The 25,753-nt window shown below is 38.8% G+C and overlaps 2 pseudogenes; both read left to right on the top strand.

Annotated features, from left to right (window-relative positions):
• Positions 1–2,533: 2,533 nt before the first annotated feature.
• On the top strand, positions 2,534–16,778 carry LOC141766899 (peroxisomal succinyl-coenzyme A thioesterase-like; annotated as a pseudogene).
• The window catches only part of LOC141766898 (peroxisomal succinyl-coenzyme A thioesterase-like), a 13,070-nt pseudogene continuing 2,811 nt past the window's right edge, over positions 15,495–25,753 (top strand).

Genomic DNA, 25,753 nt, shown 5'->3' with positions numbered 1-25,753 from the left:
ACACATGTCCTAAAGGATCAAATGATGTAGTGATGACATTTTGGACAGATATGGATGTAAACTCCAAGAAACTTTTCATGTAAAGAAAAACTAAGCAAATATGCCTTTAAAGGCAAGGCAAGGCAGCGCCTTCACCACCTCCGACAGCTGAAGATATTCAGAGTCTCCCTGAGGATCCTTCAGTATTTCTACTCTGGAGCTGCAGAGAGCATCCTGACAGGAAGCATCACTGCCTGGTTTAGCAACAGCTCCGCGCAGGACAGGAGGGCTCTGCCGAACGCACTACTGGAACCACACTCCCCTCCCTGCAGGACTTGTACACCAGGAGGTGCAGAACCAGAGCCTGTAGGATTATGAAGGATCCTCACCACCCAAACAACAGACTGTTCCAGCTGCTGCGGTCAGGTAAGCGCCTCCGCAGCCACGCAGCCATGCAGGCACGCAGCCAAAACAGAGAGACTGAGAGAGTTTCTTTCCCCAGGCCATCTGGACTGTGAACTCTGAACTCACCAGGGCGCCAGCCAAGCGCCACACGCTGCCCCTCTTATCCACACACCTTCACACGCTGCCCCTCTTATCCACACACCTTCACACACACACACACACACACACACACACACACATTCATAGAGCTACATACAGAGAATACACATACACTTATTATACTATTCACACTTATATTTACTGTAAAAATAATACCTTTGTCCCTTTAATTTGTATTACATTTTAAATATATTTGTATAGTTGTTGTTTGCACAATCTTGTGCGCACTGCCACTTTGCATTTCACTGCTCACCCTGTATGAGTATGTGACATAACAACAATAAAACTCTTGAATCTTGAATGTTGAAACTTTTATCATAGTGGCAGCAATGTACTGCTGGAGCTCATAAACTCAACACAAACTAAACTGACATAACTGTATCAAAACTTTGTATTTTCCCTTTATGAAGTAGCAGATTACACCGCCCTCTCCTGGAAATGTCCTGGAAAATGATTGGGAAATTACCAATCTGGAACCAATCGGCTATCGGTCTGACGATGATTTAGCCTCTGATGTCAACGGTCAATATTTCGGGGGTTCCGGTGTAGTCAGCGGATATCCGGGCTAAGACTTCCTCTTCCGTGCACTGCTCATTGTTTACAGTCCGATTAGCAACTTGAGACATGAGATTGCAGTTTACAAGCTAACTGTAAACCACTAAAAAGCTAAATCATCATCAGATGATAGGTGATGGGTTCAGAGATTGCATTCCAGCCAATGCTTTCCACCTCATTTGCTCTCAACATGGACTGTTTACCTGCATTCAACCAAAGCCTGATCAAACCTGATTGGTCAATACTCCTCAGACTATACAGAGAAACCAGAACGCTTATAATACCAAAATCTTCAGATATCAGTTTATAGTGATTATGAAATGACTTGACCTGTTAAATAAAGTCTTGCCTAAATAGGTTTTCAGAGCTTTTAAACAGTAACTTCACCCAAGAAGAATGAATAATAATAATAACAATAACAACTGTATTCATAATTAATAATCCCACTTGCACTTCACACGTATACGACAGAAAAGAGGTGAGTGCACCAATACTTTTCTTCCATACAAGATCCAAGTGTGTGTAAAATAGGCGTTGGTGTAATGGATACCAAACTTGTGACCTTAGTGATGCTGAGTGAATGAACCCTTTAGATGATGGTTCTATGAATGTCATTTACAATCTCCACAGGTTGTCCGGTAAGAACATGAATATGATGATGATGTATCAATTAGTCCAGGTCACACACACTCTCTTTGAGATACCACTCATTTATTGATTGAAGATGGTTTTTAAATCCTTTTATGAATAGTGTGGATAGTGGTTACTAAATACAGAAAATAAAATACAAAAACATGAGCAGGTATTAGTAACATGAAATAATAATAAACAAACAGTATTGTATGAAATACAATGCAAGCTAAACAGTTTAAACAGGAGTAAAAGGAGGAGAACACAGCCTTCTTAACTATAAGGGAGCGTCAACAAATAGCAGACTCAGACTCTCAGGCAGTACAATGAGCAGAGTGCACACAGAGGGTGATATGAGTAATTGTGATGTTGACACATAAACACACAACTTCTCATTCAAACTATTATAGAAACACGAGCATGAGCATTATAACATGATACATGTGACTTTATAATTATTATAGCGATGCAGATACTAAACAATAGACAACTATAACAAATACTCACATTCTCATGGACGCACAGGAAAGACCATATCAATAAATAAAGATAAAAGAGTCCAGAAAAGTGCAACACTGATGCTGAGCTGAGTTGGAGGACAAATGAGGATTGTGATCTGCGCAGAAGGTGATTGGAATAACAGCACTTTCTGATCATGTGAAGACCATGCGCCAAGCCACAGACTATTGGTCCGTGCATGTGATCAATGCATGGGCTGGTGAGGGGATGCTTTTTGGTTAAACTGCTGCACCTTCTGAACAGTGTGCGTTGACTAAATCTGGACTCAACGGTGGCATTTTGTGTCCAGTAAGAGTGATGTTGCTGTGGGAGGAGACTGAAGCTCCAGCCTGTGAAGCTGAACTTCAGGTTAAATAAAACTCAGCGGTCAATCAGTGGCTTATACACACCAAACCTGAAGAAGAAGGCTGTGAGGTCTGCATCTGTTCTCAATCTGCTTGTACAGTAAGTGTTTACAATTTAAGGAATAAATAAGCATTTAAGGGAAGCTGGGGCATAACATTAAGTCTTTTAAGGGACTTTGAGTTAAAATTCAGGCCGTTGTACAGAAATTCATATGTATATATTTAGCTGTTTTTAGATGTTTGTCTTCAAAATTGGATACCTGCTCTTTAGTATTGGAAAGGAGTTCAAGTCAAGTCCATTTTTATCTATACAGTCCAATATCGCAAATTTGCCTCAAGGGAATTTACAATCTGTACAGCATACGAAACCCTCTATCTTTAGACCTTCGATTTGGATAAGAAAAACTCCAACCAAAAAACCCTTTAACAAAGACAAATAAATTCCTTTTTGCAGATATTGAGGATATGCACAGTTAACAAATAAAAAAATATATTGAGTTTTGAACAAACTGGATGAACTAGAGCTGATGTGTGCTCATCATGTAATAAGTAACTTGATGAGTTTATAGATTAATATGCGTGGTTAATGAATACTACTCTAGGACATTTTGTGCCCAGTTAAGAACTGGCACTTAACACGGGTAACTGAGGTAGGCAGATATAAAGGTATTCCTGACGAACATTTTTTTTTTGCTTTTGTGTTGTCGAGAATGAATTTGATGTTATGCCCCATTTTTCCGAATACAATGACTTGAGGAATCATCTGCTTGAGAAGGTTCAGTTGAAGAACTCTCATCATCGTGTTAACAAGAGAGGACCATGATTCAGAGCAAGCTTGACAAACTCAAGCTGTCTTTAGGAACCATTCACAGAGTAGAGTCTGAACAGTTTATCCATCCATCCATCCATCCATCCATCCACCCATCCATCCCTCCATCCATCCCTCCATCCATCCATCCATCCATCCATCCATCCATCCATCCATCCATCCATCCATCCATCCATCCATCCATCGGGGCTGGGTTGCCCTGGCAGCAGGTAGTCCAGACGTCCTTCTCCCCAGCAATGTTTGCCAGCTCCTCCTGGGGGATCCGGAGGCGTTCCTGTCCAGGCCAGATGAGATGTATAGTCTCTCCAGCATGTTTTAGGTCTACCCTGGAGTTTCCTACCTGTTGAAAGTGTGAGGAAAACCTCCAAATGAGGGCCCACAGGAAGCATCCTGATCAGATGCCCGAACAATCTCAACTGGCCCCTTTCAACTCGAAAGAGCAGCGGCTCTACTCGAAGCTCCTTCCAGATGTCTGAGCTCCTCACCTTATTGCTAAAGCTGAGCCCAGCCACCCTACGGAGAAAACTCACTTCGGCAACTTGTATCCACGATCTCATAGATCAGACTGGCATCGCCTCATCAAGCGCCAATCACCCAGGCCACGCTGTCACAAGGAGAGAAATCAAATTAGTTTCTACTATTAAGAATAAGAAACTAAAAAACAACCGTATTAATTAATAACCAAGGTTTTCACAACGAGATTTGAAGCACATCAAATGAAAAGTAAATATTCATTGTCATTGTGGTAAATGGCTAAATGATGCTGGTGACAGTTACTAGTGATGGATAGCTAGCTTGAGTGGGAGGCTGCTGAGTCACAGTCATACAGTATGGCCTAGCATAGATCAAACCGACAAACATCCATTATCTGTAACCGCTTATCCTATTCAGGATCACGGGGGGGCTGGAGCTGATCGCTCACCTTATCGCTAAAGCTGAGCCCAGCCACCCTTCTGAGGTTTGAAGGGTGCCTTCTCCAGACTGCATGTTTCAACTCCTTCCACAGATGTTCAATAGGATTTAGATCAGGGCTCATAGAAGGCCACTTCAGAATAGTCCAATGTTTTGTTCTTAGCCATTCTTGGGTGTTTTTAGCTGTGTTTTGGGTCATTATCCTGTTTGAGGACCCATGACCTGCGACTGAGACCAAGCTTTCTGACACTGGGAAGCACATTTCGCTCCAGAATGCCTTGATAGTCTTGAGATTTCATTGTACCCTGCACAGATTCAAGACACCCTGTGCCAGATGCAGCAAAGCAGCCCCATAACATAACCGAGCCTCCTCAATGTTTCACATTAGGTACAGTGTTCTTTTCTTTGTATGCTTCATTTTTTTGCGTCTGTGAACATAGAGCTGATGTGACTTGCCAAAAAGCTCCAGTTTTGTCTCATCTGTCCAAAGGACATTCTCCCAGAAGCTTTGTGGCTTGTCAATATGCATTTTGGCAAATTCCAGTCTCCCTTTTTTATGATTTGGTGTCCTCCTTGGTCATCTTCCATTAAGTCCACTTTGGCTCAAACAGCGACGGATGGTGCGATCTGACACTGATGTACCTTGACCTTGGAGTTCACCTCTAATCTCTTTGGAAGTTGTTCTGGGCTCTTTGGTTACCATTCGTATTATCCGTCTCTTCAATTTGTCATAAATTTTCCTCTTGCGGCCACATCCAGGGAGGTAGGCTACAGTCCCATGGACCTTAAACTTCTGAATAATATGTGCAGCTGTAGTCACAGGAACATCAAGCTGCTTGGAGATGGTCTTATAGCCTTTACCTTTAACATGAAGGTCTATAATGTTCTTTCTGATCTCCTGAGACAACTCTCTCCTTAGCTTTCTGTGGTCCATGTTCAGTGTGGTACACACCATGACACCAAACAGCACAGTGACTACTTTTCACCCTTTAAATAGGCAGACTGACTGATTACAAGTTTGAAGATACCTGTGATGCTATTTACAGGACACACCTTAGTTTAATATTTCCCTATGGTCACATTATTTTCAATCTTTTCTAGGGGTACCATCATTTTTGTCCAGGCCAGTTTCATTAGTTTGTTTTTTAAAATGATTCTGTTGAACCACAATTCAAAAACAATAGCTGATTTTCATTAGTTAATTTTCAGTGAATTTTTATTTATTATTACTTTTGTCAGTTTCAAGTTATTTCAGTGACCATTGTGGGTTTTTCTTGCTTTAACGGAAGGGTACCAACATTTTTGTCCACGTCTGTATATACAGTATATGGGGCAGCAACTTGGTCCCACACAGTTTATGTATATGTTCAGTTGAATCAGGATGGACAGGAAGCAGTGTTGTGTGGAGTTGTCGGTCGAGCCGTCCAGAGGGCTCTTGGATGAGAAGTTTATCGTCCTGGTCCAGAACGTCCTCCCTGGTTCCCAGCTGACCGTCTACGCCCTCTACCAGTGTGATGATGGACACAGCTGGGAGGCGTTCGCTCACTACACCGCCAACACCACCGGGACTGTGAACGGTACGTGGTTCAATGCCTAAACCTGGAAAATGAAAGAAAATTATTTTAGAAATGTTTTCAGTCATCTTAAAGTTTGTTATTTACAGCAAAACACATTTCCTTATAAAAATAAGCAGCTTTTTGGAAAGAATGAACATCAAAATTTGAAATCATTTTTCATGCTTTTTACTGTACAGTTTCAGAGGATCCCAGTCTGGGCGGGACATATTCTGGAGTTGAACCGATGGGTCTAATGTGGAGCCTCAGACCCGTTCCAGGCAGCAAACCTTGGCTCAGGTAGGCCAACAAGGATAGAGCTGTTCAGATGATACCAATCAATACCGAATCAGTATCAGAGTCGACTCTCCCATCATCCCTCAGGATGAGGAAGATGAACGTCCAGACTCCCATGGAGGTCAAAATCTCCGTGTACCAGGGTTACCAGACTGAGGACTTCATGGATCAAGTGCCGGTGGCCAGTGTGGTGGTGGAGCGCTGGTACCTGGCGCCCGGCGTCCGCAGGATCCCGATTACAGAGGGCGGGCTCACTGCGACCCTCTTCATCCCCTCAGGTGGGACCAGAGGAGAGATTAAAGGGAGGTGTCCTCTGGGTGGAGCTCAGGAGTGACATTCATGTGTCATGGACGACCATTGACCATGAAAATTAACTAAGTTCAGCATTAGTTAGTTGGAATAAACAAGTGAAAGATGAAGGCAGGAAACACTCAAATGTTTCCATCAGAGAGAACATCAGATAAATGATATCATCGTTGTGTAAACTGTGAACTGCTTTTGGTGTTTTGACTCGTCTGAAGGACCGGGACCTTTCCCCGGCCTCCTGGACCTGTGGGGGGGTGCAGGGAAGTTGGTGGAGTACCGTTCAGCGCTGCTGGCTTCTCACGGCATCGCCTCCCTGGCCCTCGACTACCTGACACCGAAAGTCACCAAGGAAACCGGGAAGATGGTGGACAACGATTACTTTGAGGTAAAACCTGATGAGTGTTTAAATTACAAAAAAATCTAATCAACATTGATTCAGAACGTACATACACTGATTTTATCGTTCTTTTGTGGTGTTCAACAGTCCAAAACCCAAAGATATTTGGTCACTATCCCATAACACAAAGCAGCAAATCCTCATAATTTAGAAGTTTAATATTTAGCTTGAAAAATGACTTAAACAATTTAAATATAAAATTAAACCTAAACTAAACTAAACACTAATTGTTTCAGCTCAAAGTCTTTTATGAACGTCCCTGATGTTGTCTTGACTATCAACAATCTCCACCAGCATCAGAAACCCATCACAGTTCTTGTCTGCACATGGTACATCCGTAGCTCTAAAGTTCAGTTACATTTGTTGTCACTACAACTATAAATCAAGCCTTAGTCTAAAAAATATATCTGCCTATAAAAGACAGACTATGTGAAACTTTAAATAGTAAAACATAAAGTGCACTCCTAAAATTCTTATTAAGATTACAGAGGACATGGTGTGATCATGAAGTCCAACCTGCATCCTGTTAATAATCATTTATTTTGGCTGTGAGACAGACAGAGTCACATTAGGTCAGGTTCATGTTGAGTTATGTGGGTTAAAAGTCTTTGTTGCAGACACCAGGATGTGTGTCTGTCATTTCAAACTAAAACGAAAAAAAGAGAAATCTGAGGGAAAACGAGATGGAATGATCCCTCCTCTAGGATAGATGTGTGAATTATTTTTTCAAGATTGAAATAAAACAAAGATAACCTGACAGTTTCTTTAAACATGATTTCAGAGCTTTAGTCACCTGACACTGAGAGGAGTCGAGAGTCCTGAGGAAGCAATCCCTTTTAAACTATATAAAAATGTGATAAACAATGATAAAAGTATTAATCCTATAACACTGTTTTTACTACTGAAACAGCATACAATCATAGTGCTGCTGTATTGATCCCAGTGCTGTAATACTCACACTGGCCACTGTAACTCACAGCTCTAGTGATGTAATGCTGATCCAAGCAACCTTGCAGCTGCAGGGGGCCCAAAACAGGGAATCTGGCAGAGGAGGTACCAAGATCATATGTATGGCAGAGGAGGTACCAAGATCATATGTATGGCAGAGGTCATATGCTGATTAGTAAGACAGAGACCAGTAGAATTGAGGAATACCACAATTTACGATGACAGGAAAATAGGAGGTGAGTTCTTTGTTCCAAGTATATAAGGTTATGATCTAAAGACCGCGGGCAGTTGCGTCCGGGCAGACGTGTCCGGACCTGCTCGGGTTTTGGTTGTGTTTGTGTCTGTTGATATTAAACACGATGAAAACTCTGCTTTTTGCAAAATACTTGTACAGCATCATGTGATTCATTTGAGTAACCTGTGTTGACTTTCTGACTCCATTAAAATTGAACCTGAAGAACATTGAGCTGGGATCTCTGCCGTTCCTGGCCCAAGGCTTGAGATTTCCAGACTCAAAAAAGTCGAGAGTCAAAGATCACAGCCAGATTACAGCAGCCTGTAAACTACCAAGACAAATTTTACAGATTTGTCTACACATTTAGAGATTCTTTTAAACATTTACAAATCTACACGTTTGCAAATCTGATTCCACACACACGGATTGAGATACAGTTACACAACTCTCCACACTCATTTGCAAATAGTTTTGCTACCATAATGGCCCCATACTTTATCCTCTACAATACTGAGGACAATCTTGGTTGATATGCATGTTAATATAAAGCATGAAAATTAAAACAAATCCCAACTCTATCAACAATGTATGACATTTTCTGACATGTTTTCCTGCGGCAGACGGCCTACAGAGTCCTGGAGCAGCATCCTCAGGTCCTCGACAGCAGGATCGCCATGTTGGGTCTTTCGTTGGGCTCCAGTTTCATCCTCAACATGGCGGTTTACTCCCAAATTGTAAAGGTAAGATGGCTAGCTTTAAGTTACTCATCATCTTGATGCAGCTTAATGTAGCTCTACTAGTTTGAAGCTACAGTGGGTAGAAATTGAAGAAAAATGATTAAAAAAAGTTATTTTATAAAATGGTCACTATATCCTGACAGTAGTGCATGAGACAGGTAATCTGAAGAAGACATTTTTCAGACTGTTTTTTTCGGAATTTTTTCAGACTTTATTTGTCATATATTTTTCAGACTTTTCTTTTCAAACATTTTTCAGCACTTTTTTTCAGACTTTTTTTCAGACTTTTTTTTCAGACTTTTTTCAGACTTTTTCCTGACTTTCTTTTCCAGACCTTTTTCAGACTTTTCTTTTCGAACATTTTTCTGAACTTTTTTTTGACTTTTTTTCAGACTTCTTTTCCAGATTTTTTTTCAGACATTTTTCAGACTTTTTGTTCAGACATTTTTTAGACTTTTTTTCAGACTGTTTTTTCAGACTGTTTTTTTCAGAATTTTTTTCAGACTTTTTTTCAGACTTTTGTTTCAGACGTTTTTCTGACTTTTTTTCAAACTTTTTTCTCAGACTTTTTTCAGACTTTTTTAAGACTTTTTGTTCAGTTTTTTTTCCGGAATTTTTTTCCAACATTATTTTTCAGACGTTTTTCAGACTTTTTTTCAGACTTTTTTTTTCAGACTGTTTTTTCAGACTGTTTTTTCAGACTTTTTTTCAGACGTTTTTCAGACTTTTTTTCAGACTTTTTTCAGACTTTTTCCGGACTTTATTTTCCAGACCTTTTTCAGACTTTTCTTTTCGAACATTTTTCAGAATTTTTTTTTGACTTTTTTTCAAACTTTTTGTTCAGACATTTTTCAGACTTTTTTTCAGACTTTTTTTTCGGAATTTTTTCAGACTTTATTTTTCAGATTTTTTTCAAACTTTTTTTTCAGACTTTTTTTCAGACATTTTTCAGACTGTTTTTTTCAGACTTTTTTTCAGACTTTTGTCAGAGTTTTTGCCAAGACATTTTTGTTCAGAGTTTTTTTTCCGGAATTTTTTTCCAACATTATTTTTCAGACGTTTTTCAGACTTTTTTTCAGACTTTATTTTTCTGACTTTTTTTCTCAGACTGTTTTTTCAGACTGTTTTTTTCGGAATCTTTTCAGAGTTTGTTTTCCAGACGTTTTTCAGACGTTTTTTCAAACTTATTTTTCAGATATTTTTCAGACTTTTTCAGGCTTTTTGCTCAGACATTTTTCAGATTTTATTTTTCAAAAGTTTTTTTCAGACTGTTTTTTCAGACTTTTTCTCAGACTTTTTTCTCAGGCTGTCTTTTTAGACTTTTTGTTCAGACATTTTTCAGACTTTTTTTCAGACTTTTTTTTTCAGACTGTTTTTTCAGACTGTTTTTTCAGACTTTTTTTCAGACGTTTTTCAGACTTTTTTTCAGACTTTTTTCAGACTTTTTCCTGACTTTATTTTCCAGACCTTTTTCAGACTTTTCTTTTCGAACATTTTTCAGAACTTTTTTTTGACTTTTTTTCAAACTTTTTGTTCAGACATTTTTCAGACTTTTTTTCAGACTTTTTTTTCGGAATTTTTTCAGACTTTATTTTTCAGATTTTTTTCAAACTTTTTTTTCAGACTTTTTTTCAGACATTTTTCAGACTGTTTTTTTCAGACTTTTTTTCAGACTTTTGTCAGAGTTTTTGCCAAGACATTTTTGTTCAGAGTTTTTTTTCCGGAATTTTTTTCCAACATTATTTTTCAGACGTTTTTCAGACTTTTTTTCAGACTTTATTTTTCTGACTTTTTTTCTCAGACTGTTTTTTCAGACTGTTTTTTCAGACAGTTTTTTCAGACTTTTTTTCAGACTTTATTTTTCTGACTTTTTTTCTCAGACTGTTTTTTCAGACTGTTTTTTCAGACAGTTTTTTCAGACTTTTTTTCAGACGTTTTTCACACTGTTTTTTTCGGATTTTTTTCAGACTTTTTTTCAGACTTTTGTTTCAGACGTTTTTCAGACTTTTTTTCAGACTGTTTTTTTCGGAATCTTTTCAGAGTTTGTTTTCCAGACGTTTTTCAGACGTTTTTTCAAACTTATTTTTCAGATATTTTTCAGACTTTTTCAGGCTTTTTGCTCAGACATTTTTCAGATTTTATTTTTCAGACGTTTTTTTCAGACTGTTTTTTCAGACTTTTTCTCAGACTTTTTTCTCAGGCTGTCTTTTTAGACTTTTTGTTCAGACATTTTTCAGACTTTTTTTCAGACTTTTTTTTTCAGACTGTTTTTTCAGACTGTTTTTTCAGACTTTTTTTCAGACGTTTTTCAGACTTTTTTTCAGACTTTTTTCAGACTTTTTCCGGACTTTATTTTCCAGACCTTTTTCAGACTTTTCTTTTCGAACATTTTTCAGAACTTTTTTTTGACTTTTTTTCAAACTTTTTGTTCAGACATTTTTCAGACTTTTTTTCAGACTTTTTTTTCGGAATTTTTTCAGACTTTATTTTTCAGATTTTTTTCAAACTTTTTTTTCAGACTTTTTTTCAGACATTTTTCAGACTGTTTTTTTCAGACTTTTTTTCAGACTTTTGTCAGAGTTTTTGCCAAGACATTTTTGTTCAGAGTTTTTTTTCCGGAATTTTTTTCCAACATTATTTTTCAGACGTTTTTCAGACTTTTTTTCAGACTTTATTTTTCTGACTTTTTTTCTCAGACTGTTTTTTCAGACTGTTTTTTCAGACAGTTTTTTCAGACTTTTTTTCAGACGTTTTTCACACTGTTTTTTTCGGATTTTTTTCAGACTTTTTTTCAGACGTTTTTCAGACTTTTTTTCAGACTGTTTTTTTCGGAATCTTTTCAGAGTTTGTTTTCCAGACGTTTTTCAGACGTTTTTTCAAACTTATTTTTCAGATATTTTTCAGACTTTTTCAGGCTTTTTGCTCAGACATTTTTCAGATTTTATTTTTCAGACGTTTTTTTCAGACTGTTTTTTCAGACTTTTTCTCAGACTTTTTTCTCAGGCTGTCTTTTTAGACTTTTTGTTCAGACATTTTTCAGACTTTTTTTTCTGAAATTTTTCAGACTTTATTTTCAGACTTTTTTTTCAGACCTTTATTTCAGTCCCCAGCCGGGGCCCATGCAAAACTCTATGGTTGACCCTTTAATGGGATCAAGAACAACACTTACTTACCTATATCACTGACAGTACAAGTTAAATGCATTTACATAATAAATAAATGTATTGGTATCATTAAAACACCTTTCAACTTATCATCTCATACCCACACCCAATAAATTCAGATTTAAACTTGAACTTAAAAGAAAGCTTAAAATGTATTATATTTGACATTACATTTGTGTACTTAAGGTTTAACTCTCAACTGAACATGTGTAAACATCTGTATGTTTTATATGTTTTATATGTTGTGTGTGTGTGTTCTCCCAGCTCAGGTGTGCAGTGTGTATTAGTGGGTGTCATGTGCAGCCGATTGGCAGATCTTTGGAACAAATACTTACTTACATGTACAGGTAACTTTATCTGCCTTCAGTTACTTTCAGATTTTTGTTCAACAACTCAACTAATCCTGGTCAGTTTGTCGTTAAATGTGCTGATGCCTTTCCTGCTCCCCAGACAATGAACTTTAGATTTTAATGACCTCATGATCTTTCCTCTAGTGCCAGGACAAACTTTGAACTTTCAATGAAGCATTTTTCAGTGTTTTGATGTTGTCCAATCAGAAACCGTGATAAGGAGCGCTTCACCGAGGAGAACCACAAGATCTTGCGAGATCTGATGCTGCCCATCCCCACTGACCCCTCACTGAAAGTGGAGGTGAGTACCACCAGGCAGAATTACTCTCTGCCTTGTTCTTATACAGTTAATTATTCTGTTTGTATGCCTCTGCGATGGTGACAGCTGTGGCCAGAGGCATTATGTGTTCGGGTTGTCTGTCCGTTACTACCATCCTTGTTAACGCGATATCTCACACCTGGAGGAAATTTCTTCAAATGTGGCACAAATGTCCACTTGGACTCAAAGATGAATTGATTAGAATTTGGTGGTCAAAGGTCAAGGTCACAGTGAGATGAGGTCATTTATGACTTCATAAATCAGCATTGATACGGATATGTTGTTTCCTCTGGGTGAGCTTATCCAGACCAGCGGTAACTTAAGTTTCACAACTTCGTGGCCTGAGTCCACATGCAGTTTCCAAAAGAAGTTTCATGAGTTAGATATAATGCAGAGACATCTAATCCCACAGACAGCTCGGCTCTGATTGGTTGATTTCCTTTGGCGCGATGCAATCTTGCAAATGCCATAAGGAGCACAGGAAGACACAGAGGAACATGGTTTTTCAGAATATCTGTCTCATGCACTACGGTCAGGATATAGTGACAGTTTTATGAAAATAACTTTTTTTATCATATTTGCTCAAAGTTACCAACTGCAGCTTTAAAACCGGAGTGTGGGACTTTTACATGTAAATGAACATTTGTTACATTCAAGCCCTTGCCAAACAAGTTCACACAGTCTTGATTAAGCCTATTGCCGCCAGGGGAAACTCTCTGTATTTCGCAGTATACCAGAGTTGTGGTGTCTGTGGCAACTTTCACGCGCTGGCACACCGGAAGTGATGCGTTTTACATCAACCAGCCAGAGATAAAGGGTGCAGGAAGGGGGCAGAGACCATAGAGAAGAGTATGGTGGTAGCTATTATGAAAATCCTAAGAAGCGCCCAACCAAAGTTTCTGGAGTGGATGCACCAGATAAAAAAAGTAACTGCGTTTAGAGGAAGGTTTGAAGTTATTTTAATTTTCTTTCCCTCTGCCCTTATTTGCACGGGTGATGGCAGTGGGTTCATAGATAGTGAAAGCTGCAGTCGGTGATAAAAGCTGAACTGCTGCTGTTTGTCTCTGAGCAGGTGGGACGACTCAAGTGTCCTCTGTTGGTGGTTGTAGGTGAGGACGATCAGAACTGGCCTGCCTACGAGTCTGCAATGGACGTGAGTTTACTAACATGACGACATGGCGTTTCTATGCTTTTTTGCATAGAAACTGTTACACCAGTCCCAAACACGTCATGAAACCATCTGAGAAATATGACAAGTTTTTTACTTCCTATTTTCCAGATGAAGGAGATGATGAAGCAGGCGGGGAACAGCCACCTGCTGACTGTCCTGTCGTACCCGAACGCCGGTCACCTGATCGAACCTCCGTACACGCCGTTCTGCCGAGCCAGCACCTTCAGAATAGTCAGCCCCACACCTCAGATGGGTAGGTTGATCCTCAGACTGGGAAGATTTATCTCTGAATGATTCAAAGTTAAGGTGCCAAAATCAGGACTTGAGTTTGGAGGTGTGACGGCTGTTTCAGTTGCCTGTTGTCTTTGCAGTGGTGGTTCTGTGGGGCGGAGAGATGGTGGCACATTCTCGCGCACGGGAAGACGCCTGGAGGAAGATGCTGGTCTTTCTGAAGGAGCATCTGTACGGCGGTGCAAACCCTGCAACTTAATATTCCCACCTGTTACCAAGGCAACAACTGATGAAGAGCTACGGAAGTAAAAGTACCGTTCATTTTTCCCATAGATAATGTCATGTGACTCACGTTGACTACAGCTTTGATGGACATGAAATGTTCCTGGTTGAATCACTACAAAAGATGAATAACTGTGTTTACGTGTGTACGAGATAAAAATAATGTAATTCAGACACGAAAATGTATTATTTACATTTGAAATAGTTTTGGCCCCAAAAGAAGAAAAATGAAATGATTCAAACTTCCATATAGTTGATGTCCCCACAGTGTTGCATGATGGGAGAGAATACTGTTGAACCTGGATGTTGACTAGTCCAGTAAAAAACATCAGTGACCCTCGATCATTATTGAACCACAACGGTGAAACTGGGCTCTAAATACTGAGTTAGAATGTTTTACTTTGGGCCCTCTGCAGTCTAGTCTCAGTGGTCAGATTGAAGAGGTTTAAACTGATCATCAATAGTGCTAACCCCTAGACTAACCTTCTGTTTCTATTGTGAAGCTTCCGCCTTTGACTGGCTTCTTCTCTATGGCAACGGTGGCCGAGGATCATGGGTATTGTAGTATTTAGAGCTGTCTGCCAAACTGACGTACAAACAGGCGGCAGCCTTCGGATCTGAAAAGTGAAGCCAATGCTGAAGTGCCTTAAACTTGCATTCTTTCTAACAGCCAGCAGGGGGCGACTCCTCTGGTTGCAGAAAGAAGTCTGATTGTATAGAAGTCTATGAGAAAATGAGCCTACTTCTCACTTGATTTATTGTGATTGTGATTTATCAGTAAACATTGTAAACATGAGTTTATGGTGGTCATTTGCTGGTCAAAGGTCACTGTGACCTCAAAAAACCCGTTTTTGGCCAAAACTCAAGAATTCATAAGCTAATTCTGACAATTTCACAGAAATATCTTTATTTTTGTATATATATATATATATATATATATATATATATATATATGTGTGTATATATTTTAGAAACCAGAACGCTTACTATACCAAAATCTTCAGATTCTGCATTAATATGCAGATATCAGTTTATAGAGATTATGAAATGACTTGACCTGTAAAATAAAGTCATTTTGTGTCCAGAAAGAGTGATGTTGCTGTGGGAGGAGACTGAAGCTCCAGCCTGTGAGGCTGAACTTCAGGTTAAACAAAAATCAGCAGTCAATCAGTGTTTTATACACACCAAACCTGAAGAAGAAGGCTGTGAGGTCTGCATCTGTTCTCAATCTGCTTGTACAGTAAGTGTTTAAAATTTAATGAATAAATAAGCAATTTAAGGGAAGCTGGGGTATGACATTAAGTCTTTTAAGGGACTTTGAGTTAAAATTCAGGCCGTTGTACAGAAATTAACATGTATATATTTAGCTGTTTTTAGATGTTTGTCTTCAAAGTTGGATACCTGCTCTTTAGTATTGGAAAGGAGTTCAAGTCAAGTCCATTTTTATCTATACAATCCAATATCGCAAATGTGCCTGAAGGGAATTTACAATCTGTACAGCATACGAAACCCTCTATCTTTAGACCTTCGATTTGGATAAGAAAAACTCCAACCAAAAAACCCCTTTAACAAAGACAATTAAATTCCTTTTTGCAGATATTGAGGATATGCACAGTTAACAAATAAAAAAATATATTGAGTTTTGAACAAACTGGATGAACTAGAGCTGATGTGTGCTCATCATGTAATAAGTAACTTGATGTGTTTATACATTAATAGGTGCGGTTAATGAATACTACTCCAGGACATTTTGTGCCCAGTTAAGAACTGGCACTTAACACGGGTAACTGAGGTAGGCAGATATAAAGGTATTCCTGAAGAACAGCAGTTTTTGTTTTTTTGTTGTCGAGAATGAATTTGATGTTATGCCCCGTTTTTCTGAATACAATGACTTGAGGAATCATCTGTTTGAGAAGGTTCAGTTGAAGAACTCTCATCATCGTGTTAACAAGAGAGGACCATGATTCAGAGCAAGCTTGACAAACTCAAGCTGTCTTGAGGAACCATTCACAGAGTAGAGTCTGATCAGTTTATCCATCCATCCATCCATCCATCCTCCATCCCTCCATCCTCCATCCATCCATCCATCCATCCATCCATCCATCCATCCATCCATCCATCCATCCATCCATCCATCCATCCATCCATCCATCCATCCATCCATCGGGGCCGGGTCGCCCTGGCAGCAGGTAGTCCAGACGTCCTTCTCCCCAGCAACGTTTGCCAGCTCCTCCTGGGGGATCCGGAGGCGTTCCTGTCCAGGCCAGATGAGATGTATAGTCTCTCCAGCATGTTTTAGGTCTACCCTGGAGTCTCCTACAAGTTGGAAGTGCGAGGAAAACCTCCAAATGAGGGCCTACAGGAAGCATCCTGATCAGATGCCCGAACAATCTCAACTGGCCCCTTTCAACTCGAAAGAGCAGCGGCTCTACTCGAAGCTCCTTCCAGATGTCTGAGCTCCTCACCTTATTGCTAAAGCTGAGCCCAGCCACCCTACGGAGGAAACTCACTTCGGCCACTTGTATCCACGATCTCATAGATCAGACTGGCATCGCCTCATCAAGCGCCAATCACCCAGGCCACACTGTCACAAGGAGAGAAATCAAATTAGTTTCTACCATTATGAATAAGAAACTAAAAAACAACCGTATTAATTAATAACCAAGGTTTTCACAACCAGATTTGAAGCACATAAGAAATGTGAATATTCATTGTCATTGTGGTAAATGGCTAAATGATGCTGGTGACAGTTACTAGTGATGGATAGCTAGCTTGAGTGGGAGGCTGCTGAGTCACAGTCATACAGTATGGCCTAGCATAGATCAAACCGACAAACATCCATTATCTGTAACCGCTTATCCTATTCAGGATCACGGGGGGGCTGGAGCTGATCGCTCACCTTATCGCTAAAGCTGAGCCCAGCCACCCTTCTGAGGTTTGAAGGGTGCCTTCTCCAGACTGCATGTTTCAACTCCTTCCACAGATGTTCAATAGGATTTAGATCAGGGCTCATAGAAGGCCACTTCAGAATAGTCCAATGTTTTGTTCTTAGCCATTCTTGGGTGTTTTTAGCTGTGTTTTGGGTCATTATCCTGTTTGAGGACCCATGACCTGCGACTGAGACCAAGCTTTCTGACACTGGGAAGCACATTTCGCTCCAGAATGCCTTGATAGTCTTGAGATTTCATTGTACCCTGCACAGATTCAAGACACCCTGTGCCAGATGCAGCAAAGCAGCCCCATAACATAACCGAGCCTCCTCAATGTTTCACATTAGGTACAGTGTTCTTTTCTTTGTATGCTTCATTTTTTTGCGTCTGTGAACATAGAGCTGATGTGACTTGCCAAAAAGCTCCAGTTTTGTCTCATCTGTCCAAAGGACATTCTCCCAGAAGCTTTGTGGCTTGTCAATATGCATTTTGGCAAATTCCAGTCTCCCTTTTTTATGATTTGGTGTCCTCCTTGGTCATCTTCCATTAAGTCCACTTTGGCTCAAACAGCGACGGATGGTGCGATCTGACACTGATGTACCTTGACCTTGGAGTTCACCTCTAATCTCTTTGGAAGTTGTTCTGGGCTCTTTGGTTACCATTCGTATTATCCGTCTCTTCAATTTGTCATAAATTTTCCTCTTGCGGCCACATCCAGGGAGGTTGGCTACAGTCCCATGGACCTTAAACTTCTGAATAATATGTGCAGCTGTAGTCACAGGAACATCAAGCTGCTTGGAGATGGTCTTATAGCCTTTACCTTTAACATGAAGGTCTATAATGTTCTTTCTGATCTCCTGAGACAACTCTCTCCTTAGCTTTCTGTGGTCCATGTTCAGTGTGGTACACACCATGACACCAAACAGCACAGTGACTACTTTTCACCCTTTAAATAGGCAGACTGACTGATTACAAGTTTGAAGATACCTGTGATGCTATTTACAGGACACACCTTAGTTTAATATTTCCCTATGGTCACATTATTTTCAATCTTTTCTAGGGGTACCATCATTTTTGTCCAGGCCAGTTTCATTAGTTTGTTTTTTAAAATGATTCTGTTGAACCACAATTCAAAAACAATAGCTGATTTTCATTAGTTAATTTTCAGTGAATTTTTATTTATTATTACTTTTGTCAGTTTCAAGTTATTTCAGTGACCATTGTGGGTTTTTCTTGCTTTAACGGAAGGGTACCAACATTTTTGTCCACGTCTGTATATACAGTATATGGGGCAGCAATTTGGTCCCACACAGTTTATGTATATGTTCAGTTGAATCAGGATGGACAGGAAGCAGTGTTGTGTGGAGTTGTCGGTCGAGCCGTCCAGAGGGCTCTTGGATGAGAAGTTTATCGTCCTGGTCCAGAACGTCCTCCCTGGTTCCCAGCTGACCGTCTACGCCCTCTACCAGTGTGATGATGGACACAGCTGGGAGGCGTTCGCTCACTACACCGCCAACACCACCGGGACTGTGAACGGTACGTGGTTCAATGCCTAGACCTGGAAAATGAAAGAAAATTATTTTAGAAATGTTTTCAGTCATCTTAAAGTTTGTTATTTACAGCAAAACACATTTCCTTATAAAAATAAGCAGCTTTTTGGAAAGAATGAACATCAAAATTTGAAATCATTTTTCATGCTTTTTACTGTACAGTTTCAGAGGATCCCAGTCTGGGCGGGACATATTCTGGAGTTGAACCGATGGGTCTAATGTGGAGCCTCAGACCCGTTCCAGGCAGCAAACCTTGGCTCAGGTAGGCCAACAAGGATAGAGCTGTTCAGATGATACCAATCAATACCGAATCAGTATCAGAGTCGACTCTCCCATCATCCCTCAGGATGAGGAAGATGAACGTCCAGACTCCCATGGAGGTCAAAATCTCCGTGTACCAGGGTTACCAGACTGAGGACTTCATGGATCAAGTGCCGGTGGCCAGTGTGGTGGTGGAGCGCTGGTACCTGGCGCCCGGCGTCCGCAGGATCCCGATTACAGAGGGCGGGCTCACTGCGACCCTCTTCATCCCCTCAGGTGGGACCAGAGGAGAGATTAAAGGGAGGTGTCCTCTGGGTGGAGCTCAGGAGTGACATTCATGTGTCATGGACGACCATTGACCATGAAAATTAACTAAGTTCAGCATTAGTTAGTTGGAATAAACAAGTGAAAGATGAAGGCAGGAAACACTCAAATGTTTCCATCAGAGAGAACATCAGATAAATGATATCATCGTTGTGTAAACTGTGAACTGCTTTTGGTGTTTTGACTCGTCTGAAGGACCGGGACCTTTCCCCGGCCTCCTGGACCTGTGGGGGGGTGCAGGGAAGTTGGTGGAGTACCGTTCAGCGCTGCTGGCTTCTCACGGCATCGCCTCCCTGGCCCTCGACTACCTGACACCGAAAGTCACCAAGGAAACCGGGAAGATGGTGGACAACGATTACTTTGAGGTAAAACCTGATGAGTGTTTAAATTACAAAAAAATCTAATCAACATTGATTCAGAACGTACATACACTGATTTTATCGTTCTTTTGTGGTGTTCAACAGTCCAAAACCCAAAGATATTTGGTCACTATCCCATAACACAAAGCAGCAAATCCTCATAATTTAGAAGTTTAATATTTAGCTTGAAAAATGACTTAAACAATTTAAATATAAAATTAAACCTAAACTAAACTAAACACTAATTGTTTCAGCTCAAAGTCTTTTATGAACGTCCCTGATGTTGTCTTGACTATCAACAATCTCCACCAGCATCAGAAACCCATCACAGTTCTTGTCTGCACATGGTACATCCGTAGCTCTAAAGTTCAGTTACATTTGTTGTCACTACAACTATAAATCAAGCCTTAGTCTAAAAAATATATCTGCCTATAAAAGACAGACTATGTGAAACTTTAAATAGTAAAACATAAAGTGCACTCCTAAAATTCTTATCAAGATTACAGAGGACATGGTGTGATCATGAAGTCCAACCTGCATCCTGGTAATAATCATTTATTTTGGCTGTGAGACAGACAGAGTCACATTAGGTCAGGTTCATGTTGAGTTATGTGGGTTAAAAGTCTTTGTTGCAGACACCAGGATGTGTGTCTGTCATTTCAAACTAAAACGAAAAAAAGAGAAATCTGAGGGAAAACGAGATGGAATGATCCCTCCTCTAGGATAGATGTGTGAATTATTTTTTCAAGATTGAAATAAAACAAAGATAACCTGACAGTTTCTTTAAACATGATTTCAGAGCTTTAGTCACCTGACACTGAGAGGAGTCGAGAGTCAAAGATCACAGCCAGATTACAGCAGCCTGTAAACTACCAAGACAAATTTTACAGATTTGTCTACACATTTAGAGATTCTTTTAAACATTTACAAATCTACACGTTTGCAAATCTGATTCCACACACACGGATTGAGATACAGTTACACAACTCTCCACACTCATTTGCAAATAGTTTTGCTACCATAATGGCCCCATACTTTATCCTCTACAATACTGAGGACAATCTTGGTTGATATGCATGTTAATATAAAGCATGAAAATTAAAACAAATCCCAACTCTATCAACAATGTATGACATTTTCTGACATGTTTTCCTGCGGCAGACGGCCTACAGAGTCCTGGAGCAGCATCCTCAGGTCCTCGACAGCAGGATCGCCATGTTGGGTCTTTCGTTGGGCTCCAGTTTCATCCTCAACATGGCGGTTTACTCCCAAATTGTAAAGGTAAGATGGCTAGCTTTAAGTTACTCATCATCTTGATGCAGCTTAATGTAGCTCTACTAGTTTGAAGCTACAGTGGGTAGAAATTGAAGAAAAATGATTAAAAAAAGTTATTTTATAAAATGGTCACTATATCCTGACAGTAGTGCATGAGACAGGTAATCTGAAGAAGACATTTTTCAGACTGTTTTTTTCGGAATTTTTTCAGACTTTATTTGTCATATATTTTTCAGACTTTTCTTTTCAAACATTTTTCAGCACTTTTTTTCTGAATTTTTTTCAGACTTTTTTTCAGACTTTTTTTTCAGACTTTTTTCAGACTTTTTCCTGACTTTCTTTTCCAGACCTTTTTCAGACTTTTCTTTTCGAACATTTTTCTGAACTTTTTTTTGACTTTTTTTCAGACTTCTTTTCCAGACTTTTTTTCAGACATTTTTCAGACTTTTTGTTCAGACATTTTTCAGACTTTTTGTTCAGACATTTTTCAGACTTTTTTTCAGACTGTTTTTTTCAGACTTTTTCCTGACTTTTTCCTGACTTTATTTTTCAGACCTTTTTCAGACTTTTCTTTTCGAACATTTTTCAGAACTTTTTTTTAACTTTTTTTCAAACTTTTTTTCAGACTTTTTTCAGACTTTTTTTCAGACATTTTTCAGACTTTTTGTTCAGACATTTTTCAGACTTTTTTTTCAGACTGTTTTTTTCAGACTTTTTTTTCGGATTTTATTCAGAATTTATTTTTCAGACCTTTTTCAGACTTTTTTTTCAAAATTCTTTTTTAGACTTTTTGTTCAGACATTTTTTAGACTTTTTTTCAGACTGTTTTTTCAGACTGTTTTTTTCAGAATTTTTTTCAGACTTTTTTTCAGACTTTTGTTTCAGACGTTTTTCTGACTTTTTTTCAAACTTTTTTCTCAGACTTTTTTCAGACTTTTTTAAGACTTTTTGTTCAGTTTTTTTTCCGGAATTTTTTTCCAACATTATTTTTCAGACGTTTTTCAGACTTTTTTTCAGACTTTTTTTTTCAGACTGTTTTTTCAGACTGTTTTTTCAGACTTTTTTTCAGACGTTTTTCAGACTTTTTTTCAGACTTTTTTCAGACTTTTTCCGGACTTTATTTTCCAGACCTTTTTCAGACTTTTCTTTTCGAACATTTTTCAGAACTTTTTTTTGACTTTTTTTCAAACTTTTTGTTCAGACATTTTTCAGACTTTTTTTCAGACTTTTTTTTCGGAATTTTTTCAGACTTTATTTTTCAGATTTTTTTCAAACTTTTTTTTCAGACTTTTTTTCAGACATTTTTCAGACTGTTTTTTTCAGACTTTTTTTCAGACTTTTGTCAGAGTTTTTGCCAAGACATTTTTGTTCAGAGTTTTTTTTCCGGAATTTTTTTCCAACATTATTTTTCAGACGTTTTTCAGACTTTTTTTCAGACTTTATTTTTCTGACTTTTTTTCTCAGACTGTTTTTTCAGACTGTTTTTTCAGACAGTTTTTTCAGACTTTTTTTCAGACGTTTTTCACACTGTTTTTTTCGGATTTTTTTCAGACTTTTTTTCAGACTTTTGTTTCAGACGTTTTTCAGACTTTTTTTCAGACTGTTTTTTTCGGAATCTTTTCAGAGTTTGTTTTCCAGACGTTTTTCAGACGTTTTTTCAAACTTATTTTTCAGATATTTTTCAGACTTTTTCAGGCTTTTTGCTCAGACATTTTTCAGATTTTATTTTTCAGACGTTTTTTTCAGACTGTTTTTTCAGACTTTTTCTCAGACTTTTTTCTCAGGCTGTCTTTTTAGACTTTTTGTTCAGACATTTTTCAGACTTTTTTTCAGACTTTTTTTTTCAGACTGTTTTTTCAGACTGTTTTTTCAGACTTTTTTTCAGACGTTTTTCAGACTTTTTTTCAGACTTTTTTCAGACTTTTTCCGGACTTTATTTTCCAGACCTTTTTCAGACTTTTCTTTTCGAACATTTTTCAGAACTTTTTTTTGACTTTTTTTCAAACTTTTTGTTCAGACATTTTTCAGACTTTTTTTCAGACTTTTTTTTCGGAATTTTTTCAGACTTTATTTTTCAGATTTTTTTCAAACTTTTTTTTCAGACTTTTTTTCAGACATTTTTCAGACTGTTTTTTTCAGACTTTTTTTCAGACTTTTGTCAGAGTTTTTGCCAAGACATTTTTGTTCAGAGTTTTTTTTCCGGAATTTTTTTCCAACATTATTTTTCAGACGTTTTTCAGACTTTTATTCAGACTTTATTTTTCTGACTTTTTTTCTCAGACTGTTTTTTCAGACAGTTTTTTCAGACTTTTTTTCAGACGTTTTTCACACTGTTTTTTTCGGATTTTTTTCAGACTTTTTTTCAGACTTTTGTTTCAGACGTTTTTCAGACTTTTTTTCAGACTGTTTTTTTCGGAATCTTTTCAGAGTTTGTTTTCCAGACGTTTTTCAGACGTTTTTTCAAACTTATTTTTCAGATATTTTTCAGACTTTTTCAGGCTTTTTGCTCAGACATTTTTCAGATTTTATTTTTCAGACGTTTTTTTCAGACTGTTTTTTCAGACTTTTTCTCAGACTTTTTTCTCAGGCTGTCTTTTTAGACTTTTTGTTCAGACATTTTTCAGACTTTTTTTTCTGAAATTTTTCAGACTTTATTTTCAGACTTTTTTTTCAGACCTTTATTTCAGTCCCCAGCCGGGGCCCATGCAAAACTCTATGGTTGACCCTTTAATGGGATCAAGAACAACACTTACTTACCTATATCACTGACAGTACAAGTTAAATGCATTTACATAATAAATAAATGTATTGGTATCATTAAAACACCTTTCAACTTATCATCTCATACCCACACCCAATAAATTCAGATTTAAACTTGAACTTAAAAGAAAGCTTAAAATGTATTATATTTGACATTACATTTGTGTACTTAAGGTTTAACTCTCAACTGAACATGTGTAAACATCTGTATGTTTTATATGTTTTATATGTTGTGTGTGTGTGTTCTCCCAGCTCAGGTGTGCAGTGTGTATTAGTGGGTGTCATGTGCAGCCGATTGGCAGATCTTTGGAACAAATACTTACTTACATGTACAGGTAACTTTATCTGCCTTCAGTTACTTTCAGATTTTTGTTCAACAACTCAACTAATCCTGGTCAGTTTGTCGTTAAATGTGCTGATGCCTTTCCTGCTCCCCAGACAATGAACTTTAGATTTTAATGACCTCATGATCTTTCCTCTAGTGCCAGGACAAACTTTGAACTTTCAATGAAGCATTTTTCAGTGTTTTGATGTTGTCCAATCAGAAACCGTGATAAGGAGCGCTTCACCGAGGAGAACCACAAGATCTTGCGAGATCTGATGCTGCCCATCCCCACTGACCCCTCACTGAAAGTGGAGGTGAGTACCACCAGGCAGAATTACTCTCTGCCTTGTTCTTATACAGTTAATTATTCTGTTTGTATGCCTCTGCGATGGTGACAGCTGTGGCCAGAGGCATTATGTGTTCGGGTTGTCTGTCCGTTACTACCATCCTTGTTAACGCGATATCTCACACCTGGAGGAAATTTCTTCAAATGTGGCACAAATGTCCACTTGGACTCAAAGATGAATTGATTAGAATTTGGTGGTCAAAGGTCAAGGTCACAGTGAGATGAGGTCATTTATGACTTCATAAATCAGCATTGATACGGATATGTTGTTTCCTCTGGGTGAGCTTATCCAGACCAGCGGTAACTTAAGTTTCACAACTTCGTGGCCTGAGTCCACATGCAGTTTCCAAAAGAAGTTTCATGAGTTAGATATAATGCAGAGACATCTAATCCCACAGACAGCTCGGCTCTGATTGGTTGATTTCCTTTGGCGCGATGCAATCTTGCAAATGCCATAAGGAGCACAGGAAGACACAGAGGAACATGGTTTTTCAGAATATCTGTCTCATGCACTACGGTCAGGATATAGTGACAGTTTTATGAAAATAACTTTTTTTATCATATTTGCTCAAAGTTACCAACTGCAGCTTTAAAACCGGAGTGTGGGACTTTTACATGTAAATGAACATTTGTTACATTCAAGCCCTTGCCAAACAAGTTCACACAGTCTTGATTAAGCCTATTGCCGCCAGGGGAAACTCTCTGTATTTCGCAGTATACCAGAGTTGTGGTGTCTGTGGCAACTTTCACGCGCTGGCACACCGGAAGTGATGCGTTTTACATCAACCAGCCAGAGATAAAGGGTGCAGGAAGGGGGCAGAGACCATAGAGAAGAGTATGGCGGTAGCTATTATGAAAATCCTAAGAAGCGCCCAACCAAAGTTTCTGGAGTGGATGCACCAGATAAAAAAAGTAACTGCGTTTAGAGGAAGGTTTGAAGTTATTTTAATTTTCTTTCCCTCTGCCCTTATTTGCACGGGTGATGGCAGTGGGTTCATAGATAGTGAAAGCTGCAGTCGGTGATAAAAGCTGAACTGCTGCTGTTTGTCTCTGAGCAGGTGGGACGACTCAAGTGTCCTCTGTTGGTGGTTGTAGGTGAGGACGATCAGAACTGGCCTGCCTACGAGTCTGCAATGGACGTGAGTTTACTAACATGACGACATGGCGTTTCTATGCTTTTTTGCATAGAAACTGTTACACCAGTCCCAAACACGTCATGAAACCATCTGAGAAATATGACAAGTTTTTTACTTCCTATTTTCCAGATGAAGGAGATGATGAAGCAGGCGGGGAACAGCCAC

The sequence above is a fragment of the Sebastes fasciatus genome, chromosome 4, assembly GCF_043250625.1.
Source record: "Sebastes fasciatus isolate fSebFas1 chromosome 4, fSebFas1.pri, whole genome shotgun sequence".
NCBI classification, from domain to species: Eukaryota; Metazoa; Chordata; class Actinopteri; order Perciformes; family Sebastidae; genus Sebastes; species Sebastes fasciatus.
The sequence above is the reverse complement of the archived record's forward strand: the minus strand, read 5'-3'. Positions and strand labels throughout refer to the sequence as shown.